Source organism: Polyodon spathula, chromosome 9, assembly GCF_017654505.1.
Source record: "Polyodon spathula isolate WHYD16114869_AA chromosome 9, ASM1765450v1, whole genome shotgun sequence".
NCBI lineage: Eukaryota > Metazoa > Chordata > Actinopteri > Acipenseriformes > Polyodontidae > Polyodon > Polyodon spathula.
In genome coordinates this window covers 8,505,829-8,533,577 of record NC_054542.1, presented here as the reverse complement: position 1 = coordinate 8,533,577, position 27,749 = coordinate 8,505,829, and the positions used below count along the sequence as shown (strand labels likewise).

General features: G+C 42.9%; 1 long non-coding RNA gene across 3 annotated transcripts in view; it reads left to right on the top strand.

The window, feature by feature from the left end:
• Positions 1-26,817, top strand: part of LOC121320392 — a 106,045-nt gene extending 79,228 nt beyond the window's left edge. The window contains exon 6 of one of the 3 annotated variants that reach the window (XR_005950837.1): positions 25,480-26,817. This is a non-coding gene — a long non-coding RNA (uncharacterized LOC121320392). The remainder of the gene's footprint in view (positions 1-25,479) is intronic. The other 2 variants (XR_005950838.1, XR_005950836.1) reach the window with 2 other exon arrangements.
• The last annotated feature ends 932 nt before the right edge of the window (positions 26,818-27,749 follow it).

The following is a 27,749-nucleotide window of genomic DNA, read 5'->3' as shown; positions in this document are numbered from 1 at the left end:
TCCTTAACCTTTAATTGCCAGGACCCTCTTGGAAAATGAGATGTATATCTCAAGAGTTGTACCCTTGTTTGTTCCGTTGTTAAAGTTATGAATAAGCGTTTCATATGTATGTAAAATGAATAAGCTGTGCTGTGTTAAGTGGTGACACACCTCATTTAAAACTTGAGCTGTTGTTTCTGGGGTTTGGGATGAGATTGGGTGGTTCTCTAATCCATACTGGTAGCTTTTGGGGCTGTTTACTTATTTTCTGCTTTTTTATTTGCACAAGAGTCTTACTTACATTAACTTGGCTACTTATTTGTCTATATAATGCTGTGGAGCTTTCAGAAAGCAAGTGAAACGTTATACACTTTGAATCTTAATAACATTTCTGAAAACGTAGCAAGGCACTTCGTGCAGTCCCTGTTAGTGTCATGACATTACCCTGTTAGTGTCATGACATTACCCTTCGGTCTTTGTGAGCTCCTGACACTTCTTTCATGGCCTGCCACTCGCCATAAACCCGTAGATCCGATCTTGTGGTGATGTGGACCTCACAAGCTCGCCTCAATGGGTCTGTGTCACCGTGGTAATCAAGCCAAAGCATTTCATTTGTAATGCTGCTCTTACTTTTTATTGTGTTATTTCTGTTTGAAACGGGGTTTCTGTGACCATGTATGTATTTGTGTTTTTTGAAATGATTGTATAGTGTTTCTGTTTTTTGTTTTTATTTTGTTGTGGGGGGGTGCATGTTTATATTAAGAGGTTATATATATCATTAGTTGTTATGGATTATTTTTCAATGTTCTCTTTTCCTTGTAACACATACTTTGTTGTATTTTGTCTTTAATGTCACTTTTTACCCAATCAACTATGATGGCCCAGCAAACACTATAAATTCCATTCCTACATTTTAGTTTTAAAATTCTGGGATCCTGTTGATCTTCAGTGCTGCAAACTCAAAGGGCCAGACCCTTTCTGCCTTGTATCTGTGTTGGGAGGATACACGTTACTCACTGTATCTGGAACTCATACATTTGACTCACTGTATCTGGAACTCGTGCACATTACTCACTGTATCTGGAACTCATGCATGTGACTCTCTGTATCTGGAACTCATGCACGTGACTCACTGTATCTGGAACTCATACACGTGACTCACTGTATCTGGAACTCATACACGTGACTCACTGTATCTGGAACTCATGCACGTGACTCACTGTATCTGGAACTCATACATGTGACTCACTGTATCTGGAACTCATGCACGTGACTCACTGTATCTGGAACTTACTCACTGTATCTGGAACTCATACACGTGACTCACTGTATCTGGAACTCTGTATCTGGAATACACGTGACTCACTGTATCTGGAACTCATTTTTCTGCCAACATTGTTCAGAGCGGTATCACCCGGTCACGGCATGAAGGTGAATTAGAAAGAACTATCTCTATAGGAAAGAAAAGGAAATGCATCTAAAGTTTCAAACATGATTCCAAAAGGCTGCAGCAGCACCCTGGTGTGAGGTGTGGAAGCTGCTTTACAGTGGAGACCAGCTGGTGCTTCCCTCCACAAATAAACTCTTACTGCTGTTTTTATGAAGCACAGAGGTGTGATGGGGACTCCTGCTGCAGACTGGAGATTTCTGCAGGGTTTTCATAGTAACAGCTGCCCCAGCCTGCGTGGGAATGTTGCCGTGCCGCTGTGTCCTTGTTCAGTTCACGGGTTCCCTGCAACTGTCCCGATCGCATCTGCTACAGCTGGATGAGGACAGTGACAACATCTAGTACAGCTGGATGAGGACAGTGACAACATCTAGTCTGAATCCACAAGCTGGATGAGGACAGTGACAACATCTAGTCTGAATCAACAAGCTGGATGAGGACAGTGACAACATCTAGTCTGAATCAACAAGCTGGATGAGGACAGTGACAACATCTAGTCTGAATCAACAAGCTGGATGAGGACAGTGACAACATCTAGTCTGAATCCACATGCTGCATTGACCTGGCAGCCATCTTGAAACTACACGGCGATAATAAGACTCATGAAGACATTTTGTTAACGTTTCTTCGTTGTGTCGCTGATTTTTTTGGTAAGCGTTGAATATCTCCTGTTTACATGTTCATGAAAATTAACACAAATATCTTCATGGCAACAGCCGTGTGCACAGTGCCTGTCCTGACATCTGGTGACATCATTTAAATGCAGTGGTTTTGGTTGCCATGGTTTTAACCCATCCCTGCTGTGCTCTGTGCTTACCGCTAGACTCACTTCTGTGTTTTAGTCAGTACAGAGACTCCACTAGCTACCCAGGGAGAGACGTCATACACTTTACAACGTACTAGACATTTCATTAGCCCTTGTTTGGCAGCAGTGGAAGAAAGAGATGTTTTATTTTCTTTCTTTTTTTTTATTGGCACTAGCCGTTTGAAAACAAAATTATGTTTTGAATTAGACGTCAATAAATAAACACAGCAAAGTCCCCCCCTGCCCTGTGTCGCTGAAGGGAGTTACATTTAGAAGATATGGAAAAGAAAAGCCAACACTCAGTCCTACAGAAGGACAGCCTTCTTTTTGTACTCGTTTGATGATATTTTATATTAGTCTGTGTGGTTCCATAGACTAATCTATCCATGATGGTATTTTTATCATAGACTAATATTTTTGATTCGCTTATTTGCTAAATCTTTAACACAGAAATCTTGCTTGCGTGTCTTATTTACTTGTCTACTTAATGCACTTGTGCTCCCAAAAGAAAAGAGAGACAGAGAGAGAGCTGTCAGAAAACAAGTCAAATATTATACATTTTAAATCTTAATAACATTTTTGGAAGCTTAGCAAGTGACTTACTGCATTGCCCTTTTCTGTGGGAACAAAACGTTTTTTAAGCTTTTAATTCTTTAACTGTACACAAAATGGATATTCATGTTGTGCAATTTGGTTCTCGTCAATTTTGTTTAATTTAACTTTGAAACACTCAGCTGAAATTGAGCAAAATGTATCACATTCATCAGGTGTGTTTGTGGTAATTGCCATTTAATAAAGACTTGTGATATAAGGGAGGGAGGGGTAAGTGAAGTAGATTTTAACAAAGGGCTCGTTGTTCTATCATTCTTCAGGCGTGCCAGAAGATACTGCTTACCAAATAAAGGAAAAGGTCATTATACCTTCATCTAGGTTCTGGAGAGACACTGAAGCACCAGTGCTTACAAAGCATGCAGAGTGATCCCTGCGACAACAAAGCATGGCCACAGCTTGTAAAGGGTGCTGCCTTGTAATGATGGAGTCGTTGTTGGTTGAGTGCGCTCACATTTCCTTTATATCCAGTGACTGTTTATTAATATGTAAAAGGTAATCAATAAAGTGTTAATTACCCGTCAATACAATACCTATTGAAGCCACTGAAAATCAAGCATTGTCGTTCTAGATTGCACATTTCATGTGTGCATTGGGGTGATTTGCATGCTGTCTTGTTGCTGCATTTGAAGCAGTGTGTGTGTGTATTTATTTCTCTGTTGTCTTTGTATCTGTGAATATTGCTCATGCACCGATGTTCAGAGCTGCAGTGGGTGGACTCACTGCCCTGGCTGCGCTCAGTTGAAGACATGAAGAGATGTGTCCACACCAGGATCTGTGTGCATCCAGGTTGAGGTAGTAGGTTGTATGGTTTAGAATTACACCATGGGAGTTAACTGTACAACCTTCTAGCTTTCCTTGGAGTACACTCAAGCCATCGAGGAAGGATCACATCTCTCTCGCTCTGTGGATGTCTGGAAACAACATGCTTCCTGCACACTGCACAGCTCTGGCTGTTCAGAAGCACAGACCTTTCCTTCTCAAAGCCCACGTTCTTGTGGCAAACACCTCCACTGTTCCACCACCAGTGCTGTGCATTCTAACTTCTATCATATTCTTTGATTTTGTGTTGCTTTCTTCTCCTAGCCCCCTCACAGCTTTGCTCACAATCCAGTGACCTGGGGGTGTAGAAGACAGCAGATCTGTGGTTGTATTGTTGATATGCAGTGCAAACAATGTAATACAATAATGCTTATCTGTCTATCTGTCTATATGTATGTCTGTGTCTCCTACAAGCTCTGTGTTGAGTATTGCTATAACCATTGCTTTTGGTTGGCTTTGTTTCATCAAGAAAATATTGTATGCTATGTGAAGTAATATTATTATTATTATTATCATGGTAAACGTTTTGGTTTGTCTTCTTGTATATGATCATATGTTTGAAAAGGCAGCTAAGTTTTGAATTTGACTCCAGCACTGTACAGCTAAGTGCAGTGATATGAAAGCACATTGCAGTCCGGCCCAGTCTTTAGTCTGTGAGTGATTGCGCTGGCTGGCAGAATAAAGCTGCTTCACTAGACATGTCAGGCCGTTTACAGGTTCAGTGAGCTCTAATTGTTTTTTGTTGCATTCGGGGCTATGAATATAACTATGAGCTTTCAACGGTAGACTTAAAAAATAAATTAATTAATTAAAAGGCTTTTTGAGGTAATGGATAATTAAACAAACTTGATTTTCTGGCACTGTTTTTACTAATTGTTTTTACTAAACTAGACCTTCACACAGGTCTGGTTTAATGTCTTGGTGTAGAGACACAGTGAAAGCCTGCTTCACACAGGTCTGGTTTAATCTCTTGATGTAGAGACACAGTGAAAGCCTGCTTCACACAGGTCTGGTTTAATCTCTTGATGTAGAGACACAGTGAAAGCCTGCTTCACACAGGTCTGGTTTAATCTCTTGGTGTAGAGACACAGTGAAAGCCTGCTTCACACAGGTCTGGTTTAATCTCTTGATGTAGAGACACAGTGAAAGCCTGCTTCACACAGGTCTGGTTTAAACCAATTTAGTGCCAAATAATATTTGACAGCCTTTGACGATTGTACTCAATGTTACAGTTAAACATTAAAAGGATTGTTTTTTCTTTAGAGTCGTCCCTTATATTCCATGCACAGGATTACACACAAATATGCAACAGTGATTGGTTTCTTAAGCAAGGATTTGTATCAGATCTTCTTGTGGACCATTTGGTTGACAGAACCTCTTGAAGTCACTACAAGACGGTGCAATATTACCTTATAGTTTCAAACGCAGCCGTGTGCACGTGTATCACAGCTCCCCTCTGCTTCTGTAGCTTTGATTTGCTGTGCACATGAAATCAAACTGCTGGAAGTGGAAATCTGGGGAAAGTGTCAGAATACGCACATTACTGAGGGTCTCATTTAATTGATAACTTTAAGAGGGCACTCTTGCGATTCGTTTAAAGTGAAGAGCTTTGTCTGTGTAGTCACGTGACAGAGTGGAAGAGATGAACTGCAGCTTTCCCAGGGCCGATGGGAGGGGGTGAAGGTTGAATGGTTTCTTGGTTAGCTGCCACTAGTCTTGTACACTACACTTGATCCTGTTTTTAACTGAGCAAGTTTTAGCCAAGAGCATGGGCTCAAATTCTCAGGAACCAGGAGGCACGAGTAATTGAACTGCATTGGCTTTAAGTCATCCAGACTTTTTCTTCGGTTTGGGCCGCAGTGACGGCTTGAATTAAAGGATCTGTTAAAGCCTGTCCGTCAAGGGGAGCCGCCAGCAGTGTCTCCCCGCACGAGCGTGACTGTGTGTTCCTCCTAATGATAATTAAAGCACACTGTTCTGGTGGGAGTCGGGGAATTGTTTCAGGAGGGTCTGTGCTAACAGCTCTGCTGCTGCCGTTCCAGGTCCATAAATCTTGTTTTTTTGTCCATTAATGGATGGTTGTGCCACTGTTATCAGCCTGGCCCGACTACTCCAGTCCATGCTGCCTGGTGCTGCTACTGTCTGGCCTCCTGGTCAGCAATGGACGACCGACACATCATAATGTAATCGATCAATTGATTGATCTTGTTTTGGGTTCAACAAACCATTAGCGATGATGAAAAACTAGACACTTGATCATTTTCTACTGTTAGATTTTACCTGCCAGGGGGAACTGTCTGAACAAAACGCTAAAGGGCATTGCAGAATGTTTTTAACCTGGTGCTATCACACTGAAAACCTGTGTAAGATTACGTGAAGGGAGAATGGGTCATCTGTCACTGAGGAAGCTGTGATTATTGATGCTGCTTCAATCACATCAGTTCAGCTCACTTTGTGAGGCGGTGGACTTCGTTGAGGGCTCTTACAAGTTCACTCTGAATGTAGAGCCCGATTTATTGGACAAGGTTTTAGCAACATTAATGGTATAGAGATACTGTGGGAAGAGGCAGTCATACTGCACTGTTTGAGTTTATTCAAAGAGCTTTTCTTTCACCTCTGAGCCCGAATGGCTTCTCCAGATGTACTGAAATGAACAATGTTAAAAATCTTGCTGCTTCAGCAAAACTCAATCCAGCTGGAAAGCAACTGGGGATGCAAGTCATTGGGAACAGCTGTGTTTCCATTTATGTGATGGTTGAAAAAATAAATGAGCAGATCAGATGGGGGGTAAGAAGACTCTTTGTTTAGCAGTGCAGCAGCCCTGTGAGTGAGTGGGACTCAAAGTGTTTATGTTGCTGTTTTCTGCACAGCCTTTGTAATGCAAGTCAGGGAAGAAAAAAAGAGCCATTGAATGCTCTGGTGAAGTCACAGAATAACACATGCTCAGCTGCTTTTATTCTTCTTGCACAGAGTTCTCTTACGGTTTTTAAATGTTGCAGACCTGGACTTGCTCAGAGTTTCAAAACCCTTTTTTCCCAGTTAATTAATTACGGTACCGAGGAGGAGCGTGATATGATTCTGCAAATATACAGTAACAATGCTGAACCTCATTGAAACTTGGGAACTAAAAAATGTCTTAAAATCCATTGTTACATTGGAAAGTAATGTCACTATATTTTCAATAAGAGCAGATCTTTATAATAGATAGATCATGATTAACAGATGACTGATTGCTTTCATATGCACAGTACTGGTAGAAATTATGGAAACAGCAAATGATTTACAGCAAGACTAGGGCTAGGGATTGCATTGCCCATGTTTCCTCATTTACGAATACCCTGGTGTGTCTGAATAGATAATCGTCTCCTCTTTAAAACAATGTGCTCAATATTTTAATGAGCCAGACATCTCACAAGTAGAACGGTCCCCTGAAATGTTTTCCTTTTTCTAGGAAACCAGTACAGCTGGAGGTGGGGGAGTTTGTTGTGGATAACTTCATCAGACGACTTGCTCACTGAATATCCTGGTATCCCTCAATAGAGAAATAGAAAATGCTTCCCTCATTGAAACCTGCTAATTTGTTTTAATACGGTCGTATTTGTAATTTCTTAAAAAAAAAAACATTGTGACATATTTACCATATTTACAATAACAGCAGGTCTTTATACTAGATAGGCACTGATTATGACTAGATGCTTTCATTTGAGATTGTTATTAGACTCAAATATGTGCAGGACAGGACAGGATTGAGGACCAGGAGAAAACGAGAAGGGCTGGTTTATAGTGACAAGCAATAGGGAAGGGGGGGGGGGGGGGGGGGGGGGGAATAAAAGTATTACATTAGCGCAAAGCCTCTGGGGCATGAGCCTTGTCCTGGCTTTAATGGAAATTGTATTCCGACTTTGCTGTGGGTATTTATGCAATAAAGTGATCCGCTTTGTGCCCAATAAATAACCCTGATATACAAAGCGCAGGCTGAGGTGCCATTGATTGCGGTGGAATTGGCACGCGGCTCGCTCTGGCAGGGAGATTCGGAGATCTTTGACCCTTCAGAGAGATGGATGGGATGGACTGACAGGGCAAGAGGAGCAGTGTGAATCTGGCAGCCCAGGTTCTCACCGAGCTTGTCTCTGTGTTATACATATTCATATTGGGAGGCTGTTGTTAACCCTGTACTTGCACGATCCCTGGTAGCCTGGAGTGTCTCCATAATCCTTTTTTTCTAATAAACAGACATCTGATTTTTAGATTATTAAAATAGACCCCATTTTTATTTTGGAGTAATTGTTGAAAGACACTTTAGATTAAGGAGTGTAGGTAACAATATAATAACATGGTAATAACAATGTAATAATATGGTAATAACTTGTGTAATTACTCACGTTTGCAGCTCTTACATGGCCACTACTGTATTATAATATGTAGCGTGGTTTATTTACATCATGTAACACAGTGTGGTTCACAAGGTAATCACAAAGTAGTAAGTGTGTAAAAGCAGGATCCTCTGGTAATTACCCAGTGAATGCAGTGTAATTACATGGCTATTCACGCCCGGTCCTCTGAGGTGCTGCTGGAATAGGCAATGTCATTGACAGGCATTTAGACACTGAAAAGAGTCTCTCAGGATTCTCTCAGATTGACACTGTTAAAGGAGCAGCTTGGTTTGTTTTGTCTGTTGGAGAAAAAAAAAAGTTTACAAAAAGAAACATTAAATATGTTCGATTGTTTAAAAGATGATCATGTCTTTAGTAAGGCCTCACACACCTCTTAACCCTCTCCCTGTCCTGTTCCCTGCACCTTTATCGAGGTGAAGGTGGGTGTTTTGCATTGCTTGAATATATTCAGTGTGTAACACTTTACATGTGTCTCTAATTACTGTGTATTTATATAGTAGTTACTGAGTAAATGCATGTGTACTTGCATCGTTACACTGTACTTAATGGGTAAATCTTTTAGAATAACTGTGCTGAATCAAAGCCTTGGTTAGAATCTATTTTCTTTCCTCTTCTGAGAACTTGCAACCCTGTATTTCAAACACAACACTATAGAATTAGAAATGTCTGCCACTTCTAGCTGCTTAGTCACTTCCTGCGCAGTCAGACCATGTGACCTTCGGCACAGGAAATTATTTCTGTTTTTGTCTGTTGCTTCGTACTTGGAAAATCTGAATTCAAGTGAAAATAGGACCGGATGGACACATTTTCATCACAAGGTGTTCACTCTAAGCATGTTGAAGCCTTGGTTAGCGCTCATGGATCTGTAAGTCTATCTGTGGCCTTTTATCAGCATATAATAGAAGAGTGGTGTCCTGCTAGTGCATTTCGAAGTTGTGTCTCTTTAATAGAACTCAGTGAAGAACAGGTGTGCGCTTCGCTAAGCATAGGGTATCAGTGTCAGGAGTTCAAGGAGGATGTGGAGAGCCATTGTAAACACGGTGCAAGTTCTGTTTACACTCTAGGACTGTGCCAGGGCATGCCTGTCTTCAAGCTGAAGTATCTGCTGTCTGAGAGAACCATCTCACTGACTTCTCTTAAGAACCCCACTGCTGTGCCTTGCACTGAACAAACACACTCCCACTGGAGAGACCTTGCAAAAACTCTGAACAGAAACTCTGCATTGCTGTTGAGCCCTGACATTGCTATTGTTTCACTGGACAGCAAAAAAATGAATACAGAGCAGATCATTTCCAGAAGTAGCGGATGGTAACTGATAAAGGAAATAACCCTAATGTTGCAGTGGGTTTGTTAATATACAGAAATGTGTTGCTACTCTAGTGCTCTCAGACAGGTTGGGGTGAGAATTTCCCCAGTTGGGTTTTGATCTCAGAATCGCTCGTTGAAAGTAAGAGCCCAAGGTTCATGATTATCTAGCCAGCTAGAACGGAGAAGAGCCATTGCTTTCTGGAAAGAAAAAGTGCCATTTACAATTCTAAAACATCATTTAGTGAGTAGTCTTCTTCTGGTTTGTTAGTTTGATTGTGCTAATGCTGTTTGGAGTGAATAGCTTTCAGAATCTAGAATCCAGCCCACAATGTTTACAACACCAGTGACTGTCAATGAGTGTTGTCTTGCAGACATCATAATGAGAGATTAGTGAACGGATTGAGCTCTGAACTGACTGTGAAAGCCTGTTCAATGTGCTTCTTGTATCGAGAATGATAGAAGTTTACAAGACTGCATTGTATAAGGAACACAGAGCATTGTGTATGGCTGTATGCTATTTTCAAGGCTGTGCTGTTATTGCATCAATAACTGCCACTAGCATTTGTCAGTGTAAGCTGTAGTACTGCACCTTGCCTTGAAACAAGCCTGATTAAAGTGCAGCAGAGCCCGGCAGAGGCAAAGTAAAAGCAGAGGCAGGCAGAGTACAGCAGGAGAAGAAAGTGCTGGAAGGAAGCATCAGTTAGTGAGCGGCGACGCTGTGCGGCTGTGGCTGGCTGGTGTCAGTGCGTGCCCCAGAGAGCAGCAGCCAGGAACCTTGGCTAGTCTCTGCCCTGTAAAGAGTTAAGCATCGGACAGACTGAGTCAGGCAGAGCTCCTCTGTGACAGCAGGGGTAGAAGAGATTGATTATGCTCACTAGTGTAGACCTACTATTGTTTTAATTTAGTGTGAGATCCCTGAGGTCTCCCAGATCCCCAGTCCGGGAGACTATGCACTTGACCCTGGTCTCTGGTGTGGGATGTTTAGGAATGGAATTCTATGTGAGGGTCCTGGTTTGTTTGTAATAACCCAAGTGTATCTGTGACTGAGATCCCCCCACCCCCGGTACACGCCGCACAGAGTTTAGGAGAAGAAGAAAAAAGAACGTCTCCCAGAGCAGACACGGAGTCGCATTTGCATGGGTGGTTTGTGATTGGCAGAGCTGGGCAGGGGCTGCTATTGGAGGCAGGCTGTGGAGCAGACACGTCAGTAGGCAGTTTGCTAGAAGCGTACAATCAATGATTCAAATAAGAGGCTTGTTTTTTTTTTTGTCTGATAGCCACGGCGGGGTCGTGACACTAATATATCCAGGGCATTGTGGGTAACTGTAAAGATAAAGGAGCAGGAAGGGCAGTGGTGCTGGAGGAGTGAAACGATGGGGCTGAACTGATAAAGAACCGCTGACCAGGGCTGGTGTGTGCGGCTGCAGGGAGCGCAAGCTATAGGTGGCAATATGTGTTCTGTATAGAAGAGAAGGGGTACAGTGGGTGCCCTGCCTGCAGTGTGTGTAACTTACACTGATGATATGGTAATAGATATTTGTCGTAGTGTGTGTTTTTTTCCTCTTCTTTTTCTTCTTGACGGTATGCTCGCTCATGTCTGCCGATGCTGCATTCCACATCTGAACTGGGCTGCTTGCTGCTGTTCCAGCTCACGTATCAGCTTCTTTATTTCTTGCATCTTCTTTTAATTTTTTTTATTCTTTTGTTTTGTCTAGACTTTCAGTAAAACTTTAAAGGGTCGTGTCTTGCTGCTTAGCTGTTGTGTGTGATACCGGTTGTGGTTGCACAGTGATTTCATTGGAAATGACCTGCATGAACGGAATTATTTCTGGATATCATTCCCAAACAGCTACCTTACTTGGTACTGCAGTGCTGCACTGCACCCTGGGATGGTGGGTAAGCTGAGAATTTATTTTTTTATAAAACAAAGGAGCTCTTGCTTTTTTGCTTGACACAGAGAGCTTATTTCCCTTTGTCTTACCTGCTGCTTGACACCTTTGCGAAGGTTAAACGTACCGTTCTTCCATTAGGAATGTGCGAGGTACAGCCGTCAAGCCAGCCCTGTGTGTTCAAATAAAACCAGCAAGCAACGGGGCAGAAGTGAGTCTAGTGAATCTGTTCTCATGTTCGAATGCACAGCACTAGATAGCAATTGTCTGTGAATTTGACTCATATCTATTTGCCTTGAATTGCAGTGAAGGATTTACACACGCTTGCAAATGCACAAAATATCATTTACAGTTCTTGTGGGGAGAATAAGATTAATTGCGATGTGTGTCGCTTCATAATTTATCACTTTGTTGTCATGATTTTTTTTCCTGTACCAGTGCAGATGTCTGCATGTTTTCAGGCTAAGAAATGACACCAAATATGCATTTAGCAGTTTACAAAACCCGCCTGCAGGGGACAATCCTCACCCAATAAATATAAAAATAGCACAATGGTTTAATTGCAATTGGATGCAAAGTATTGCTATTGCAAAGTATTGCTATTGCTTTTGGAAAATGATTGTGTGTGTCTGTGTGAGTGTGAGTGTGTGTGTCTGTGTGTGTGTGTGTGTGAGTGTCTGTGTGTGTGTGTGTCTCCCTGTCAGGTTTCATGACTGCATTTAAAGATTTGCCGTATTGATTAGCCCGAGGGAAGGTGGGGGGCGGGGGGCGGGGGGTGTCAGAGGGGAGGACCAGTGCTGGATACCAGCTTATTGCAGCACAATGATTTCCTTATCTGTGTCAACATAGAACTACTGGGACACAGGAGGGGGGGGTGCAATGTCATGCAATGCTGCAGCCCCGGCGGGTGGAGCGCGGGTGATGGGTGAGCCAGTTAATGGTGAGAGCAGTGGAAATGCGGGTGATGGGTGAGACAGGTGAGAGCAGTGGAAATGCGGGTGATGGGTGAGACAGTTAATGATGAGAGCAGTGGAAATGCGGGTGATGGGTGAGACAGTTAATGATGAGAGCAGTGGAAATGCGGGTGATGGGTGAGACAGTTAATGATGAGAGCAGTGGAAATGCGGGTGATGGGTGAGACAGTTAATGATGAGAGCAGTGGAAATGCGGGTGATGGGTGAGCCAGTTAATGATGAGAGCAGTGGAAATGCCAGCTGGCTCCTCCCCTGAGCACACAGCCTCTGAGTCAGCATTGGCAGCATCTTGCCCTGGTTTTTTTTTTTTTTTTTTTTTTTTTTAATATGGATGGTAACACTTCAGCCATTCAAATGCCAGAGGTATGCCTGCAGCCAGAAATGGTAGTGACTGATGTGCATTCGTCAGAGCATCGGCTATTGATTCCCTGAGGAGGTGTGTCTGGGAGGATTGGGCTGGGGGGTTGGCGGTGGGTAGACAGGGTTTGCCAATGTTAAATTTTTGGCAAGAGCAAAAAGCAAAACTATATTTATTCCATTTGTTCGATTTAGTTTGATTTTTTTTTTTTTTTTTAACAAAAAGGCACGGAACTTGCCTTGCGTGAGAATAACCCTTTGTGTAATTAACATGTGAGCAGAGCACTCGACTGTCTCCACTTGCTTTTAAAAGGCAAGGCTGTGCAAGCTCTGAAAGCAGGATGATAACTCTCAGTTATTGTTCTGTTGCTGTGCATGTCGTTATCGGGTAGGGGGAGGAAAGGGACTCGAAGATGCTTCGAGAGACATTTGAAGATGTACTCCTTTCTTTTTCGTTCTTTTTTTCTTGTTTTGTTTGTTTTCTCTTGCTCAGCTGTTACATGTATAGCACCACAGTTTATTATTGAAATCCTGAGCCACAAAACGGACGTTATGCATTTTTCTTTTCAAAGAAAGGATTTGAGATGTCGTGTCAGGCAGCTCTCTGCGTGTGGGTAAGACGAGAGGCCAGGGGGCTTGTGCCTTGTCCTCATGGGCAGGGCGCTTATCTGGACCCCAGAGATTTGGGATATCGATTTGAATTAGCAGTAAGGACAAAGGGGGACAGACAGTGGATCTGAAATACTTTGAACACAAAGGGCAGTTTGCAGTTTAGGACAAACCTTGCCGCCTTCTCTGAAAAAAGGGAAGAAACAGAAGGTTCACCCTATCAATCTGGGTTCTGCACGGGTTTTTTTTTTTTTGCTTCTGCTGCTAAAAATGATTTTAAAAAAGCTAGAAATTACATTGGAGTAAATGTAATATTTTTAGATAGATAGATAGACAGACATACAGATAGACAGACAGATAGATAGATAGATAGATAAAACCTGCAATGGCAGCAAACCATTGTGTTTGCATACAAGGATAGTTTGTGTGTGCTACATGTGTACAGGTTGAAATCATTCGGAGTGAACCCCTGTGAAGCCAGTAAAGCTGTCAGTTAGCAATTTAGCCCAGGTGTGTTTGTTTATTTCCTAATAATACGGCATGCATATGCTGCTTGCTAGGACCAAGGCTTTGTGTGCAGGGGAAATCTGTCTGCATTAGAGTAATGTGAAGAAAAAATGTTTGTCAGGGAGAGCAAGAGAAAGGAAACACACATACACAGAGAACAGTGGCTGGTTCTGTAAGCCAGCAGGAGTGGGTATGTTCCTGCAGCAGAGCAGAGCAGCAGGAGTGGGTCTGTTCCTGCAGCAGAGCAGAGCAGCAGGAGTGGGTCTGTTCCTGTAGCAGAGCAGCAAGAGGGAGGGAGGGTGGGTTCTGATGACTCCTCTCGGGACCCCTCCAGTGGACATTGCTGTGCTTCTCCTAGTCCCTGAGACCCTAACTTGTGAGCTCATTCGATTAAAATCACGGGTTAGGCTCTTGGGACCTGGGCGGAGGGCAAAAGCGGCTCAGGACAACAGCCATTTATAAGGGTGGCGTTTGAACAGGACAGCAGCCCTGGAAAAAATAATAAGAATGATGGATTTTAGCATTATCAGTACTGTTATAAAGTGCATAAAAAAAGGGAAAAGGTTAAAATGGCAACGGAAACGTTTTACCAGCATCGCATTTAATGTTTTATTAATAAGTTAACCCCATCAGTATTGCCGTAAAATCTCATACTGGCAAATTATCAGTGAGGCTTGGCAGCATTCACATTGACTTATAATAAATGATAATAGTAATGTTGTTTCCTAAAGTGAATCTAATGAAGTGGGATTCAAAACCCATTGAATACCGTACCGCTGCCATATTCACAAATATATCTATATATATATACTATCACTGCTAGTCATGAGGGATTTGTGTTTTTAAATCTGATATCATTCCTTTATGGCGTTTCTCATACGATGAGGGCAGCAATGATGCAGTACCTTGCCAGATGCGTGGATATTCATCAGAACCTCGTCAGAAACTGTTTTGGTAAAACAAGCACTGTTAATGAGAATTCCTTTGGCTGGTCCCTCGTGATCCCTTCAGACCTTGTGTGAACGATTGGTGTTTTCAGCTTTAGTTGGTGCTGTGTCACAGCCCTCCTCTATCACATTAAACACACCATGCACAGCTACAGTGTTTCACTTGACAAAACGATTGTTGCTGTTCTAGAACCAATTTTTCTCTTGAGGCGGCTCTTTCTGACGGAGTAATCTATTCAGTATAGTTTTAAGTTTATAGAAGTTTTGGGGTTTTTTTGTAATGCTTTCATTCATGAATTATTGAAAAGAGCTGAAAATAAGCATTTGAAGTACTTTTGGTCATAATAAATCTATTTTTCATTTCTGAATCTGTAAATTTCCCTTTCAAAGCTTCACGTTCCAGTAACGTCTAAGTAACTTACAGTGATGCAGCTGTGTGAACCAGAGCTCTGATCATGAAGGTGCAGCATTCTTCTGAAAAATAAATGTGAACTGCGCACTGCAGCAGAACCTGTAATAAACACCTGTGCTAACCTGTAATAAACACCTGCACTAACCTGTAATAAACACCTGCTAACCTGTAATAAACACCTGCGCTAACCTGTAATAAACACCTGCACTAACACCTGTAATAAACACCTGCACTAACACCTGTAATAAACACCTGCACTAACACCTGTAATAAACACCTGCACTAACCTGTAATAAACACCTGCACTAACCTGTAATAAACACCTGCACTAACACCTGTAATAAACACCTGCACTAACACCTGTAATAAACACCTGCACTAACCTGTAATAAACACCTGCACTAACCTGTAATAAACACCTGCACTAACCTGTAATAAACACCTGCACTAACACCTGTAATAAACACCTGCACTAACCTGTCATAAACACCTATTTTTCATTTCTGAATCTGTAATAAACCCTTTCAAAGCTGTTCCAGTAACTGTCTAACCTGTAACTAAACACCTGCGCTAACAGCTGTAATAAACACCAGAGCTCTGATCATGAACCTGTAATAAACACCTGAAAAATACCTGTAATAAACACCTGCGCTAACCTGTAATAAACACCTGCGCTAACCTGTAATAAACACCTGCGCTAACCTGTAATAAACACCTGCACTAACCTGTAATAAACACCTGCGCTAACACCTGTAATAAACACCTGCGCTAACCTGTAATAAACACCTGCACTAACCTGTAATAAACACCTGCACTAACCTGTAATAAACACCTGCACTAACCTGTAATAAACACCTGCACTAACACCTGTAATAAACACCTGCACTAACACCTGTAATAAACACCTGCACTAACCTGTAATAAACACCTGCACTAACACCTGTAATAAACACCTGTGCTAACCTGTAATAAACACCTGCGCTAACCTGTAATAAACACCTGCACTAACACCTGTAATAAACACCTGCGCTAACCTGTAAACACCTGCGCTAACCAACACTTATTTGACACCTGCGCTAACCTGTAATAAACACCTGCGCTAACCTGTAATACACACCTGCACTAACACCTGTAATAAACACCTGCACTAACCTGTAATAAACACCTGCACTAACACCTGTAATAAACACCTGCACTAACACCTGTAATAAACACCTGCACTAACACCTGTAATAAACACCTGCACTAACACCTGTAATAAACACCTGCACTAACACCTGTAATAAACACCTGCACTAACACCTGTAATAAACACCTGCACTAACACCTGTAATAAACACCTGCACTAACCTGTAATAAACACCTGCACTAACACCTGTAATAAACACCTGCACTAACCTGTAATAAACACCTGCACTAACACCTGTAATACACACCTGCACTAACACCTGTAATAAACACCTGCACTAACACCTGTAATAAACACCTGCACTAACACCTGTAATAAACACCTGCACTAACACCTGTAATAAACACCTGCACTAACACCTGTAATAAACACCTGCACTAACACCTGTAATAAACACCTGCACTAACACCTGTAATAAACACCTGCACTAACCTGTAATAGACACCTGCACTAACACCTGTAATACACACCTGCACTAACCTGTAATAAACACCTGCACTAACACCTGTAATAAACACCTGCACTAACCTGTAATAAACACCTGCACTAACACCTGTAATAAACACCTGCACTAACACCTGTAATAAACACCTGCACTAACACCTGTAATAAACACCTGCACTAACACCTGTAATAAACACCTGCACTAACCTGTAATAAACACCTGCACTAACACCTGTAATACACACCTGCACTAACACCTGTAATAAACACCTGCACTAACACCTGTAATAAACACCTGCACTAACACCTGTAATAAACACCTGCACTAACACCTGTAATAAACACCTGCACTAACCTGTAATAAACACCTGCACTAACACCTGTAATAGACACCTGCACTAACACCTGTAATAAACACCTGCACTAACCTGTAATAAACACCTGCACTAACCTGTAATAAACACCTGCACTAACCTGTAATAAATACCTGCACTAACACCTATATTAAAGATATCTGCAGTAACCTGTAATAAATAGAGATATTAGCAGCTCAGTGGGTTCCTAGCTGCTAGACACGGCTGGCCCAGATACATATATTAAGGGCTGTCTGCTGCTGAAGTGAGGCTGTCTAATGCAGTGGAAATTAAGGATCCTCTGCTTCAAGTTCTCATTCATTGAAATGTAAAAATGTCCAGTGTTCTATGAATTTACTTGCATATGTGTTCTCCAGGTCCATGTATTCTACGTGTGCCATTAAGGAACGAGGCGTGCTGCTGTGGTGCTTGTGGGACAGTCCTTTCACTTCACTTAGGTGTGATTATTTAAAGAGCCACAGCCCCCTAATGGGAAAAGCTAGACAAGTGAACCCCAGACCGGGCGTTTTGTATTGAGGGAAGAAGCGGCTGTCCTGTAACCAGGCACGCCTACAGAAGAACCCCACGAACTTCACAGGGAGTTTCACTCATTTATTCCGCTGCCTGAGTAGTGATTCCCCAGGGAGGGACGGGCAGGGACGAAGGCTTGCCCCCTGTTTCATTGCTTACCTCCTCCCGGTAGAATCCTGATGTGCTCCAGGGTCCCAGCATTTACATGTATATAGAAGTGTATGCTATGATTTCCAAGCAGTCTTCGTGAATGTGTATTTCAATGGGACATGCTTTTGCTTGTGAGCACATTATTGTGGACCTTAGGTGATTTCAGTTCATTTGAGAAGATACTATACATACATATATATGTGCATTAGCTGTCTTGTATCTCAAACATTACAGATTCTTCACAATGTGAAATGATGTAGCCTGTGAGGCGTCTGTGTTTCTTCCCTATTTTAGTATGCAGCGCAGCGAGTTTGTTTTTTATTGCTCTGTGAAGAGCACTGGCTTTTTCTAAATTGCTGTCATGGTTTCTTTAATCAGTCTGCCTGCTTATTTATCACCCTTTCTCCAGCCCTTTTGAACACACACACACACACATACACACACACACAGTATAGGAAGCATATATTTTTCATGAAGTGTAAGTGCTTATGTCACAGAGAGATCACCTTTCAGAATGGCAGGCAGTACCAAACACTACCAAGCTAGTTGAAAAGTATGTACATGTCTGTCATCACTGCTAAATGAACCAGCACAGTCCACATGCCACCGAACCATCCCTCGTGGTTTCGTTAATAGCAGGTTCAGTTTAAGAATTGGAGCAAATGCCACAACGTCTAGAATTGCCATTGGAACATACTCGGCACTCCATTGGAATGTACTCTGCACTCCATTGGAGTGTGCTCGGTACTCCAGTGGAGTGTGCTCGGTACTCCAGTGGAGTGTGCTCGGTATTCCAGTGGAGTGTGCTCGGTACTCCATGGTTTAAGTAGCTCTACCACCCAGTTTGTTTTGATTTCTTGGAAGCAGTGATTAAATCCGCTCCCTAGGGTTGTAGATCTGACACAGACAGAATCTCCATTATTTTAATTGAAATAAGTTGGAATGAGAGACTAATATGTTTAAGGAGTTTCCGTAGAAAATACTACATTTGTAGCTGAGTGCTGTACATACCAATATAGACTTCATGACTTCACTGTCTGCTTCGTGTCTCCCCAGCTTTTAAAGCAGCCCTACTTCAGAATAAAAATAAGTAATAATAAAAAGGCCTTTCTGTTTTTTGTGCACTGGGAGTGAAATTGTAGCCATGGTATTATCTCAAAGGGACTATTATAAAGATGAGCAAAGCCTTGCTTGAAAAATCATCACACATGTTCTGTGGAACAAACTGGTAACCCTGAGCCCCGGAGCAGCACTGAGAATACTAGGAGTGTTCCTGCCCTTTCTGTTCCAGACCTATGAATTATGACTAGGAGGGAATCGAAGCTGCTTTCCTTGCCTCACCTTTTCCACTCTCACATTTATTACACACCACGGTATTAATCTGGCACATTTCATGCAAAAAAATGAATTTAAAAAAGCCTGTTTCTGAAACATCAAGAAATAACGGATCAGTGTGCTTGCTCACTTCCAGATACAGAACTCTACTAAAATAAAGATACGTCTTGAGAATACTTCACCCGCAGTGTAGTACTGTGTATTATTAGGAGGTTCCTGCTTGCAGATATTACAATACATATTTACAGAAACCTTGCCATCGTGTAACCAGTTAGTTCATCGAGCTCCAGAGTCAGGGGAACGAAACATGGAGAGACGAGCCCAGGCTGAGGAGCGATGTCAGCCGGAAAGCATCTCTGTTCAGTAAAGTGCACGTTACCCTGAGTGTCACGCTGCTCTGCAGTGATGGCTCTGCCTGGCAACGCTGCTTTAAAAGGATACTTCACAGACGAGCCCAGGCTGAGGAGCGATGCCAGCCGGAAAGCATCTCTGTTCAGTAAAGTGCACGTTACCCTGAGCGTCACGCTGCTCTGCAGTGATGGCTCTGCCTGGCAACGCTGCTTTAAAAGGATACTTCACAGACGAGCCCAGGCTGAGGAGCAATGCCAGCCGGAAAGCATCTCTGTTCAGTAAAGTGCACGTTACCCTGAGCGTCACGCTGCTCTGCAGTGATGGCTCTGCCTGGCAACGCTGCTTTAAAAGGATACTTCACAGACGAGCCCAGGCTGAGGAGCGATGCCAGCCGGAAAGCATCTCTGTTCAGTAAAGTGCACGTTACCCTGAGCGTCACGCTGCTCTGCAGTGATGGCTCTGCCTGGCAACGCTGCTTTAAAAGGATACAGACACCGTCTACATTTAACATTCTTACCTGCTCACTGTCACGTTACATGTGTTCTGTATGTCTCTACTGTTGTTTATGCACAGATCATTATTTCATACACTTACTAATTATTGCAGTAAAGATTGCTTCTGAAAAGACTCCTTGTTGCTTGAGGCGGGGAAGCACATTAGCGCTGCGCTGTGCACTGAAGCCTGTAGTGAAGCATTGCATACAGGAGCATGCACTGCACTAATATGCTTCCCCACCTCAAAATCACCCTTGAGTAGGCATGTTATTTATCAGGTATATCTTTGATCAAAATAACATTAAATAAAAAATAGCCCATATGCCAGCCGGAAAGCAACGTTACCCTGAGCGTCATATATAAAAGGATATATATATATATATATGTGTGTGTGTGCAACGCTGCTTTAAAAGGATACTTATATATATATATATATGGCTCTGCCTGGCAATATACAGACACCGTCTACATTTAACATTCTTACCTATAATATATATATGCACAGATCATTATTTCATACATATATATTATAAAGATATTTGCAAAATTGCCAAAATGAACATTGCATTCTCACTTTAAAAAATGCATTGCATTCTCACTTGAAAATGTACCTAGTGTAGCACTGTATTGTTTAAAACACATAAATAAATAAAGGTAAAAAAGGGTTTTCTAATGAAGTTTTCTGATCCCAGTCAATGAATTTGGGACTGAAGGGAATGTGTGCGTCTGCATGAAAGAAGTTTTGATTGGTTGAGCCGCAGCCGAGGTTGTGGTCCTGTTCAGTTCTCCAGAAGCCTTCAAGGGGGAGGGTGTATAATTTCCTTATCAGGGCTGATAAGAGAGCAGTGGCGATGCCTGATTGGAGAGCAGAGCGAGTGAAAGAAAGGCTTCAGTCTGGCTTTTCCAGACACTGCGGTAAGGCTCCAGACAGTCACCTGACCATTAGCACTTGGGTGCCTTTGTAAATCACATGGCAGTAATGACCAAGGCTGACACCTTGACATTTGCAAGAAGGGACTTGATTTTAATGGAAATCCATTTTATTTAACAAATCCCTCCCTCGAACGCTGTCGACTTACATCCTCCAAACTGCTGAACAAAATCTTATTCATTCGAGATAAGAAGTGATTCAATATTTGCCCCTGAAAAGACGCACAGAAAAGTCTAAACATAAAAAATCATTTCATTAAAGAAGCTGAAAGCTTTTTCTTTTAGAAACACATCAAAGAATGAATAGAGCAATAAATAAATCCACAAACTGAAAGGTATAATCTCTTGCAGTGACACCAAGTATTGCCATTGTTTTAAACTGTACCTCTTGGTTTTAATAGTCTCTTTATTCAATAGAGAGAGAGAGAGAGAGAGAGAGAGAGAGAGAGAAATCAGGTTTAACCCTTTAAACGGTTTGCACGTGTGCTTTGTACCTTGAAGGGTTAAAGGGTTCCGAATGCTTTGTTCATGTTTCTTTGAAGGAACTCTCATTGCTGTGTTCTTGTATGTAAAGCAGTAATCTAGGATTGTCATTGAGAGACGCATACTGCGGCTGGGCCAGGTTACTGTGTTTCCATCTCTTTGTTTCCTTTGTGAAAGTCGGTCGGGTATTACTTGAAGGGTTTCAAGTTTAAACGCACCTCCGTTGTGCCCATACATTTCTATCGCTGCGTAACACTGCAGAACTGGGTATGTCTGACATTGGGAATAGTATTACATACTGGAGAATAATAACTGTGTTTCAAAAACCTTCTGGATTGGAAGACTTGACTTTACTAAACTGTGAAAATAAGCCTTTCAAAAAATAATTTCAATCAGAGAATCACACAGACACCAGACTTGGCAAGTTTTTGTTTTGTTTTTTACACTGCAGACAGGAGCAGTACTTCCAGGGTTACAGCTTTCCTCTCTGAAGTATTGCAATGCAGACAGGAGCAGTACTTCCAGGGTTACAGCTTTCCTCTCTGAAGTATTGCAATGCAGACAGGAGCAGTACTTCCAGGGTTACAGCTTTCCTCTGTGAAGTATTGCAATGCAGACAGGAGCAGTACTTCCAGGGTTACAGCTTTCCTCTGTGAAGTATTGCAATGCAGACAGGAGCAGTACTTCCAGGGTTACAGCTTTCCTCTCTGAAGTATTGCAATGCAGACAGGAGCAGTACTTCCAGGGTTACAGCTTTCCTCTGTGAAGTATTGCAATGCAGACAGGAGCAGTACTTCCAGGGTTACAGCTTTCCTCTCTGAAGTATTGCAATGCAGACAGGAGCAGTACTTCCAGGGTTACAGCTTTCCTCTGTGAAGTATTGCAATGCAGACAGGAGCAGTACTTCCAGGGTTACAGCTTTCCTCTGTGAAGTATTGCAATGCAGACAGGAGCAGTACTTCCAGCGTTACAGCTTTCCTCTCAGTTTTTGTTTTTCTCTCCCTCCTGCTCTGCACTGTGGGTGCTATGGCAACACCATATCAGGCTGCCAGCTCTGTCAAGTTATTGAACTAGGACTGGCTTTTGCTTTAGCAGATAATTAGGTTCTGTCTTGCAGGTTCATTTTCCAGTGACTGGAGCTTGAATATGACCTACAGCTGGCCTTAATTTCACTGGCACTCCAGCAGTAGCTGCAAGTTTATTATTGCTGGTGCATTGCTGGGGAGGGGGAGAGGCAGTCTGTTGCTTATTATGAAAGGCCAGGGATCTGATTGCCATTAGCCCTTATTGTTCATTCATACTTTTCCAAGTTCAAAGAGCTGTGCATGATGTCATGTATGTATTAAGGCAGATAAGGGCATGTGACTAGATCATTCCTACAGTGTATAAAGGGTTCTGAAGTATATAAAGGTTATACCTTTGCAACAGCCTAGCGAACTATAGGAAAGTGTAGTGCGAGCATGGTTAAGGGTGTAGAACTGTAATAGATGGATGGTATACGCATGGGAACTGCATAAGTTACTGTGCAGTTTTACCAAGGTTAAAAAGATGAGTTGAAAACTCCAGTGCAATGTACAGCAGGTTGTGCTGTGGGGTTTCTAATTACACATGTAGAATCGTGTGCTGCTGTGCAGTATCTGTGGGGCAGGTAAGAACAGGGGGTGAGGAGGCTTCAGAGATGAGGAGAATCTAAATATCAGGCTGTGTGCGTTCAGGCTTTACTGTTCACTTGAACTATCCAGCATTCATTCATACAAGACAATCTGGCTGTTTTGTGGAATCATTAAAGGGGAGGTGGCTTATGATATGAGCCATCATTCAGAGCAGCTCTTACTCTAATTACTCTAAAGTGGTGTAAGTCTGCTGTATGCTTTGACTGTGAGTCCAGGAGCTGCTCTTCAGTTCTGGATGCTTGCTGTAGACATGTATAGCACAAGCTAGATCAACCAAAGTGTCTTTATACTATTAGTTAGCGCCAGCACCATCTAGTGTACAGTTAGTGTATTACTATAGAACAAAAGGAAACCTGAGTGAAAGTGGCAGATCACTCTATCTGATCTAGTTTTAAATATGTCTATGGAAGGCAACCAGGACTGAAAAGCAACTCCTGAACTCAGATGAAAACATCTAAAGTGTTTCATTTATTTTTCTGATGGACTCTTTATGAAGCAGAATTTAGCAGCACCTATCCAGGTCTAGTTCCCAGATTGTCTTTCACCATAGACATATGAAACACAGGCTAGATCAGCAGTGACTGTATAACTGTAGCGCCATCTAGTGAGCAGGTATTGTGCCCAGGTACTGCATATTGACAGCAGTACAAAAGGAATCCACTAGATGGCACTGGCTCAACCTAAACCGACCCCTGTTGATCCAGTCTGTGTTACACGTGACTGTGGTGAAGGAGAACTGGCTACTGCAGCTGAAGAGTTGCTCCTGAACTCAGATCAAAGCACTTTAACACACAACACGTTGAATTCAATGACAGTGCTTGAGTGATTACAATGAGAACCACTGAGGATTGTGAAAATCGCTGAGATTTGTAGTGCTTGAGCGAGTGCAGTGAGCACCACTGAGAAGGATTGTGAAAATCGCTGAGATTTGTAGCCCTCGAGCGAGTGCAGTGAGCACCACTGAGAAGGATTGTGAAAATCGCTGAGATTTGTAGCGCTCGAGCGAGTGCAGTGAGCACCACTGAGAAGGATTGTGAAAATCGCTGAGATTTGTAGCGCTCGAGCGAGTGCAGTGAGCACCACTGAGAAGGATTGTGAAAATCGCTGAGATTTGTAGCGCTCGAGCGAGTGCAGTGAGCACCACTGAGAAGGATTGTGAAAATCGCTGAGATTGAGCACCACTGAGAAGGATTGTGAAAATCGCTGAGATTTGTAGCGCTCGAGCGAGTGCAGTGAGCACCACTGAGAAGGATTGTGAAAATCGCTGAGATTTGTAGCGCTCGAGCGAGTGCAGTGAGCACCACTGAGAAGGATTGTGAAAATCGCTGAGATTTGAAGCTTCTTGAACTTTAGATCTCCTCTATAAGCATAGTTGAAAAAAAAAGATCAATCTGCCAAACTCCCACTCAATGAATTGAGCCTGCAGCCGTTGCAGTGCCCTTTGTCAGATGGTTTTGCACTGTGAAGCTGGTGAACCATTTTGTCAGCTTGCTGGCCGGGTTTGCTCTGTGTTGCAGAAATGGCAAATGAAACGCTGCCATAGGATTGTATAACATAGCAGGACTGGGAGCCTGGGAGCAATTACCGTCTATATGATGTGTTAGAGAATAATACGCTGGCTGCATGTATCTGTCATGCAGTCATTCTCACACTCCTCTCTTCAGTGCTGTTATTTAATTAGAGACCAGGGTGTGTGAACTATGCATCAGCTGCAGAGTCACAACACCGTCTCACCCAAAAGAAGGAGCACGAGCAGTTTAAGTGACCTGCCCAGGGTCACACAGGGAGTCAGTAAGCAGGGATTTGAACCGGGGACCTACTTGTTACAAGCCCTTTTCTTTAACCACTGGACCACGCAGCCTCCTACAATATCCTAACCATATACCCGAATACAAGTGGATCATGCAATCATTCTCCCTCCTCTCTCCAATATCCTAACCATTTACCCGAATACAAGTGGATCATGCAATCATTCTCCCTCCTCTCTTCAATATCCTAACCATTTACCCGAATACAAGTGGATCATGCAATCATTCTCCCTCCTCTCTTCAATATCCTAACCATATACCCGAATACAAGTGGATCATGCAATCATTCTCCCTCCTCTCTTCAATATCCTAACCATATACCCGAATACAAGTGGATCATGCAATCATTCTCCCTCCTCTCTTCAATATCCTAACCATTTACTCGAATACAAGTGGATCATGCAATCATTCTCCCTCCTCTCTTCAATATCCTAACCATTTACCCAAATACAAGTGGATCATGCAATCATTCTCCCTCCTCTCTTCAGTACCCTAACTGTACACCCGATACAAATGGATCATGCAAACATGTTTGTAGAGACATTGAAACTGCGCGTTTTGTATATGCAGTGTTTCATCTAAGGTATTTTAAACTATATTGTTTAAAGCCAGCCTTTTTTCACTTTTAACAGCTACCCAGAGAGATTCAGTGAACTGTTTTTCATTTCATGTCTTGCAGGTTCAGTAGAGTTTTCTGGGACGGTACATTTCCAAAGTGAAAAAGGTAAAGAGTGATATTCAAAGTTAGCATTATTTGTATAAGACTTCATTCAGAACGCGTCCCTCATAACACAGTATAGTTTCTACCCATACCAAAAAGTTATGGACACACATTTAACTTCATAACATATTGTTCAGGATTTTACCGGTTGAGTACATTGTGATCCAGCACTTTGCAATTACCCTGCATACTGCTTCCAGATGTTTTCAGCTGCCCATTACGTGTGCTCAATGCATCTCATTTTAGCAAGGTCTGTGTATGTGTACAAGCCAGCAGTAATGTTAGCCCAGTGTGGAAAGCTTCTCACTGTAATCTCTGTGCATGTACTGTACTGTAGGCTATTTTTAGTCCCCATGTATGATTGTTAAATATTGTTTTGCCGCCTTCCTTGCAATAAAGACAAGCTGCGATGCAGGAGACACGTTTCTTTCTCTTTCTTTCTAGAGCCCTGACTTGTTTATTTCTGATTTGGTCACTTTGTTGGGTGTGTTTTTGCGTTCTGAAAAATAAAGAAAGTGTGCAGTAAATGTATTGTCCAGTTTTACAGCTTTCCTACCTCGCAAGACACTGAAGCAGCCAGCCGACATGCGGGGACTTACAGGAAGTGACCGGCTGAAAGAAGAACATTAAGAACCATAAAACACAAGGTTCTGCAGTGGCTTTCAAACTGGTTTCCATGGAATCTACTCCAGCTATTCCCACCTGGAGAGAGAACCGTCCCTGTTTTTATAAATGTTTACCACAGTAAAAACATAGCAAAGTGTAATAAAGCATTGTGCAAGCATGGTAAAGCTTAGGGTAAGCATAGTAAAGAATAGCGAGGTATGGTAAAACAAACATACAGGGCAGAAAAGACAGAACTCCCACAGGAGCCCTCTCCTGAGTGGAGGAGAAGCAGTGACACACATGGAGGCCAGTGCAGTGTTCTCTGCTCTGCGTGTAGGTTTAAGTGCAGCATTCTCTGCTGTGCATGCAGGTATCAGTGCAGCATTCTCTGCTCTGCGTGCAGGTTTCAGTGCAACGTTCTCTGCTTTGCATGCAGGTTTCAGTGCAGCATTCTCTGCTGTGCATGCAGGTTTCAGTGCAGCATTCTCTGCTCTGCGTGCAGGTTTCAGTGCAGTATTCTCTGCTCTGCATGCAGGTTTCAGTGCAGCATTCTGCGTGCAGGTTTCAGTGTAGCATTCTCTGCTCTGCGTGCAGGTTTCAGTGCAGCGTTCTCTGCTCTGCATGCAGGTTTCAGTGCAGCAGTCTCTGCTCTATGTGCAGGTTTCAGTGCAGCATTCTCTGCTGTGCATGCAGGTTTCAGTGCAGCATTCTCTGCTGTGCATGCAGGTTTCAGTGCAGTGTTCTCTGCATGCAGGTTTTAGTGCAGCGTTCTCTGCTCTGCATGCAGGTTTCAGTGCAGCATTCTCTGCTGTGCGTGCAGGTTTCAGTGCAGTGTTCTCTGCTGTGCATGCAGGTTTCAGTGCAGCATTCTCTGCTGTGCGTGCAGGTTTCAGTGCAGTGTTCTCTGCGTGCAGGTTTCAGTGCAGCATTCTCTGCTGTGCGTGCAGGTTTCAGTGCAGCATTCTCTGCTGTGCATGCAGGTTTCAGTGCAGCATTCTCTGCTGTGCGTGCAGGTTTCAGTGCAGTGTTCTCTGCGTGCAGGTTTCAGTGCAGCATTCTCTGCTGTGCGTGCAGGTTTCAGTGCAGCATTCTCTGCTGTGCGTGCAGGTTTCAGTGCAGCATTCTCTGCTGTGCATGCAGGTTTCAGTGCAGCATTCTCTGCTGTGCATGCAGGTTTCAGTGCAGCATTCTCTGCTGTGCGTGCAGGTTTCAGTGCAGCATTCTCTGCTCTGCGTGCAGGTTTCAGTGCAGCATTCTCTGCTGTGCGTGCAGGTTTCAGTGCAGCATTCTCTGCTGTGCGTGCAGGTTTCAGTGCAGCATTCTCTGCTGTGCGTGCAGGTTTCAGTGCAGCATTCTCTGCTGTGCGTGCAGGTTTCAGTGCAGCATTCTCTGCTGTGCGTGCAGGTTTCAGTGCAGCATTCTCTGCTGTGCGTGCAGGTTTCAGTGCAGCATTCTCTGCTGTGCATGCAGGTTTCAGTGCAGCATTCTCTGCTGTGCGTGCAGGTTTCAGTGCAGCATTCTCTGCTGTGCGTGCAGGTTTCAGTGCAGCATTCTCTGCTGTGCGTGCAGGTTTCAGTGCAGTGTTCTCTGCTCTGCGTGCAGGTTTCAGTGCAGCATTCTCT